This window comes from Cervus canadensis, chromosome 32 (genome assembly GCF_019320065.1).
Source record: "Cervus canadensis isolate Bull #8, Minnesota chromosome 32, ASM1932006v1, whole genome shotgun sequence".
NCBI classification, from domain to species: domain Eukaryota; kingdom Metazoa; phylum Chordata; class Mammalia; order Artiodactyla; family Cervidae; genus Cervus; species Cervus canadensis.
In genome coordinates, this window is record NC_057417.1 from 3,814,975 (window position 1) to 3,820,974 (window position 6,000).

The window sequence follows — 6,000 nt, forward strand, 5'->3', positions numbered from 1 at the left end:
AATGTTCACAGAAGCAAGTTCAAACTTCTCATTTATAAATATAAAAACCTACTATTGAAGAGTTTTATAAAAATTCAATCTTTAGTTTTTCCTAATAGGGTATACTTTAATATAATTCCAGATTACAGAAAATGTTTTGCATTTTCCCCACAAACTTCAAACAGAAGGTGAAAGCAAGTAAAGACGCTCAGTCATGTCTGACTCTTTACGACCCCATGGACTGTAGCCTACCAGGCTGCTCCATCCATGGGATTTTCCAGGCAAGAATACTGGAGTGGGTTGCCATTTCCTTCTCCAGGAGATCTTCCCGACCCAGGAATTGAACCCGGGTCTCCCACATGGCAGGCAGATGCTTTACCATCTAAGCTACCAGGGAAGCTCACAAACTTCATATAGATGCCTCTAAATCACTTCCAGTTTCTCCCTGAGTACCACCAGATACTGACATGTTCTAGAGACTTCTCTGGTGGTTCAGTGGTTAGCACTCTGAGCTTCCACTGCAGGGCGCACCAGTTTGATCCCTGGTCAGGGAGCTAAGATCCGCATACGTTGAGCCCTGTGGTCAAAAAAAAAAAAAAAAAGACTAAACATTGCAAGAAAATAATATCCCAAACCCCACATCTCAAACACATGAGAATAGTGTATTTTCTATTGTTGTTTTACACAAATAGAATTTTTCATTTCCCTCTTTTTTTTTTTTTGTAACCATTTATGTTTTTCAAGTTTCACTCATAAAATTTCTATTCTAATGAAAAAAGAAAAGTTCTCTTTTCTTAATTATACTTCAGGTTGCTGCCTGGGGATGGGAGGGGAGATGTGGATTACCAAGAGATACAAAGAAACTTTGGGAGGCAATGGATGTGTTTATGACCTTATTTGTGCTGATGCTTTCCTCCAGATATATATACATATGTCAAAACTCATTGAACTGCACTTCAAAAACTCATGAATTGGTGCAGGTTCAATTCTGGTCAGGAAGCTGAGATCCTACATCCACCATGGCCAAAAAATCCAAAACATAATAGAAGCAATATTGTAACAAATTCAGTAAAGACTTTAAAAACAGTCCACATGAAAAAAATCTTTAAAAACAAGGGTCCCAGGCTTCTTAAACTCACGGCAGTTGGAAACCACTGGTACCAACTAGCTAAGGCGAGAGACTTCCCTCATCTTGACCAAATCATCAAGTGAAGCCAAATGAAACCATGACTATCAACATCCCACGGATAAACAAACCTATGATTTCCTAGTGTTTTACATAAATGCACGATCCTTAATCAGTATATGATACGTGAGTGTCCCACAAGCTTCTCAGCCTCTCACCATTTTCTATCGCTGGATTAATTGGGATGAAAGCTGACAGGTGATAAAGACTCTCCATAGAATCCACGTTATTGCAATTATCCAGTCAAGATCCTGTCTCCTATAAAAGAAACGCAGTGACATAGCTTTGCTCAAGGTTTCTTCTTGAAATGTGTTTGCCTGTTTGCTATTAAGGAGATTCATTTAATCAGGTAAAGGGAACTCTATTTTTAAAAAATATATGTTGTGGTGTGTTTGAAAGTCATCTAAGATTTTTTTCTCTTGTTAGTAGGTGAACTCAGGTATGTCTAAAAAAGATTCACTGATCATTGCAGTTCCCCAGATGTGTTTCTTGTTTTGCTTTTTGTCTGTTTTCCCTTACTTGTCGATATTCTGTGTATATGTGTCAGTAGTTTCTGACTCTTTGAGACCCCATGGACTGTAGCCTGCCAGGCTCCTCCATCCATGGAATTTTCCAGGTAAGAATACTGGAGTAGCCAGTATTCTGGTTTGCCATTTCCCACTCCAGGAGATCTTCCTCACCCAGGGATCAAACCTGAGTCTCTTGTATCTCCTTCATTTGCAGGTGGGTTCCTTACCACTGTGTCATCTGCGAAGCCCTCTGCATGTCTTTATTATCTATGCATATAAAGTTTATTTCTCCCAACTAATCATTTACAACTTGTCTGTAATGCCTCTTGACAGTCAAGGAAATTTTTTTCCCCCCCTTTGAAGCACCTGTTTCACTTTTTCCAAGAAAAACTTGAAAGCATTTATTTATTTAGCCAGAAAAACTAAAACATGCCTTCAACATAAGGTTCTGGAAGAAACAGTAATAAAACCAATAGAAATGAAGGAGGAGTAGTTTAATAAGGGAACAAAATAAATTGGAAAACTGAAGCCATGCCTGGTAACACTCAAAGTTAGTTGCTGAAGAAGGTGACAAGTAGCTAAATGTGGCAAGCCAAAAAAAAAAAAAAGTGAAAATTGTATGAATGAGGCAAGAAATATAGTCAGGGTGGAGAGGGAGGTGGGAGGGGGGATCGGGATGGGGAATAAGTGTAAATCTATGGCTGATTCATATCAATGTATGACAAAACCCAAAAAAAAAAAAAAAAAGAAGTTATAAAAAAACTCATGTAAAACTTCACGGCAATATACTTGGCATTTTAGGCAAAAAAAAAATATGGTTTTCTTTTTCTCACCATTTATTTAAACAAATGCTAATACATTAATTCTATGTCTGGCCTTATTTAGAGAGTTTTTATAATTGAAATATAACTGATGTACAATATTATGTTAGTTTCAGGTGTATTGTTGATATTTGCCTTTTTATTATGAAATGATCAGCACAGCAAGTCTAGTAACCATCTGTCCCAATACAAAGTTAAAATGTTATTGACCATATTTCTTTTGCTGTATATTTCATCCCTGTGACTTATAAGTGGAGGTTTGTACCTTTAATCCCTGTCACCTGTTTCACCCACTCACATCTCAGCCCCCGCCCTTCTGGCAACGACCCATTTATTCTCTGCATCCACGAGTGTGTTTTCATTTTGTTTGTTGTTTTATTTTTTCAGACTCCACATATATGTAAGGTCATGCAGTATTTGTCTTTGTCAGCCTTATTTCACTTGACATAATACCCTAAAATGTAAGGTTTTCTTAAATAAGCCACCAAAGAGTGTTACCACATGTTACCAAAATTGAATCAAGGAGAGTAGAAACATCAGAATAAACCAACCTTTTTAGAAGAAATGAAAAAGGAGGTCACCTATCTACCTATGCTGGCCTGAAAAGACAACTCTAACAGCTTTGTAGTCATCTTACAAAAGCAGTGTTACCCTAACCTCAGCACCCAGAAAAATCCTCTTGACAAAACTAAAAATATAATGGAAAAATTCTTAACAATGTGAGCAATCGTGTCTTTTAAAAACTTTTGATCATAATTTACAAACACTTAGACAAGTTTTAGAAAGGCACAATACACAGTCCCTACTCTCCACTGTGGTGCAAAAGCTTGTTAATGTTTTTATGTGGTACATAGGTATATAATTATTTGCTGAATCATTTGAGAATTGGCTGATAGTTTAATAAGACACAACCATGTCCTCTAGCAAACCTCAGGTCTATGGTGTTCCCCGGTTCTGTAGTGTTCTCTGGATATAATCTAGAAGTTTGTGACAGATGATTTCATGGAGGTTACTGAAAGAAATAGTGAAAGGAAGTTAAGAATATGTACTCATTCTCCTGGATTTTCTGTCAATCTTCCTTGGAAGTCAATTCCCAGGTCATCCAGAAAGAAGTCCTTTGTTTTATATCATCAGGACACTTAGTAACTCAGTGAATATAATTAAGAATTTGATCCAAAAGTACTGTCCTGCCAACTGGGGAGATAGGTTCCTGATCAACCTTTTGATTTTTTTAATCTTAATTTTTAACTTGGGCTTCCTATGTGGCTCAGTGGTAAAGAATCTGCCTGCCAATGCAGGAGGCACAGGTTCAATTCCTGGGTCAGGAAGATCCCCTGGAGAAGGAAATGGCAACCCACTCCAACATTCTTGCCTGAAAAATCCCATGGACAGAGGAGACTGACAGGCTATCATCCATGGGGTTGCAAAAGAGTCGGACATGACTTCATGACTAAACAACAAACAACAATTTTTCCCACCTCTCATCCTACAGATAAGACTCGTCATGATCCCAGCTACTCAAGCTCAGGGTCAGTGGACCTGGTTTCAAAGACTAAAGCAAGAATTCTGCAAGCCTATCTGTTGGTTCCGTATCGGATTAATAATTATGCTCCTCAAAATTGCTGTGGTAGCCTTCTTCGGTAATCATTTACCTTTCTCCCTCTCAGTGACAATAATTGCTTCTGGCATCATTTTAACCCTCATTTCTGGAGGGATCCTCTTGTATGGATTATGCCAAAACTCAGACTACACCTCTCTTGGACCAGAAGAATTAGTGAGGCATCGAACTGCCCATGGTCATCCTGAAGGTTTTGAAACAGAGGCAGCAATTATCAGTACCTCGATATGATATATATTAAACCCAGATATCACTGGGTCTTTTAACCTTCTGAAAGTTCCTTGAGTATAATTAAAGTAGAAATAAACTCTGACCTCTAAAAAGTTTTGTTTTCTGAGTTTGGAATGTGTTTTTTCTCTCTTGCCTGTAGGAAATCGTTCTTCTTCAGAAGTCCTCTCTCTCTCAAATTCATCTCGAAACTAGTTTTGTCCTGCTTGTTTCTGCAGCTCCCAACTTTCTTATTCTCTTCCTACCATCACTGGTGCTGCTCATCTGGGTCTTCACTGTCAACTCCTGCATATTTTAAGAAGCACAGAGGTGACCCCTTCAAGACCACAGGGGCTAAGCTCACGGCCCTTATGACCTGCGATGGCCTGTTCTTTTCTCACCATCCATGGTCATGTTTTCTACCTTATCATAAACGCTACCTGTGAGACCCCTAGAACATCATTGCAGACACCTCACTGGCTCACCACACTTCCCTCAGGGAAGTTCTGAGCTGCTTCTTGATGTCTAAGAAAACTAGAGCCAGCCAGTAGTTAAAATAATAAAATTAGATTTTACTCAGGAAATATTGCAATGGGAAGAGAGACTTCAGCATAGAACTAGGCTCAATTCTTCTTCTTCTTTTTTTTAATATTTATTTATTTAACTGCACCCAGTCCTAGTTGTGGCATGCTGAATCTAGTTCCCTGACCAGGGATCTAACCCATGCCCCCGGTATTGGGAGTGCAGAATGTTTGCCACTGAACCACCAGGGAAGCCCCCTGGGCTGAGTTCTGCCTACAACATGTTCAAGTGGGAATTTATGGCTCAGGTGAAGTTTGGGGATCAGTCACTGGGTAGAAAATTACTGAGGAAACATTAGGGGTGTGTGGAGGGGGACATAGTGAATCTGGCTAAATCAGCCTAACAGGATTTTTGCAGAAGGCAGGTCAAGGTGACATCACCTGAGAGCTGGGGTGGGGAGAAACAGGAATCTGACCAGCCATCAGGGGTGGGGGTTTCTCACTAAACCAACTTAGCAAGTTTCCAGCTCAGATTGGAAGATGCAAAGACCAGCACAGAAGTGCAGAAGTTGAGTCCTAATTGGGATGAGGACTCAGAGGAGCCGGACTAAATCTGAGTCAAGAAGAGACACTTTGTCATTGAAAGTACCCCCCAATTTTCTACCCTTTATAACTCTCCAGGCCTGGGCACCTAGGAAACCCACTGAAGTTTTCCACTGTGGACATGAATCTATAGACCCAAACATCTTAGAGCAAGTCATGCTACAAGGCTGAGTGACTTCTTTGAAAATCATGATTATTGACTCAGAGGAGACTCCCTACGTCTATTCCACCTTTTGAGATTGTTCCCCACTCCTTCAGTCCTAATGGTCAATGGAATCTTTTTTTTTTTTGCCACACCATGCAGATTGTGGGATCTTAGTTCCCCAACCAGGGATCAACCCCAGGTCTGGGCAATGGAAGCATGGAGTCCTAACCACTGGATGGATGGTCAAGGAATTCCCAAGAGTGAAATCTTGTCTTTTAATATAATTGACCAAACGTCTTTGCTCCCTCAATATGTGTGTGTGGGGTTCCACAATGAAATGATGACTTCTTATGCCACCAACTCACCTAATCACCCTACAGATCCCAGCAGTGTACCAACCCTACCCAACAG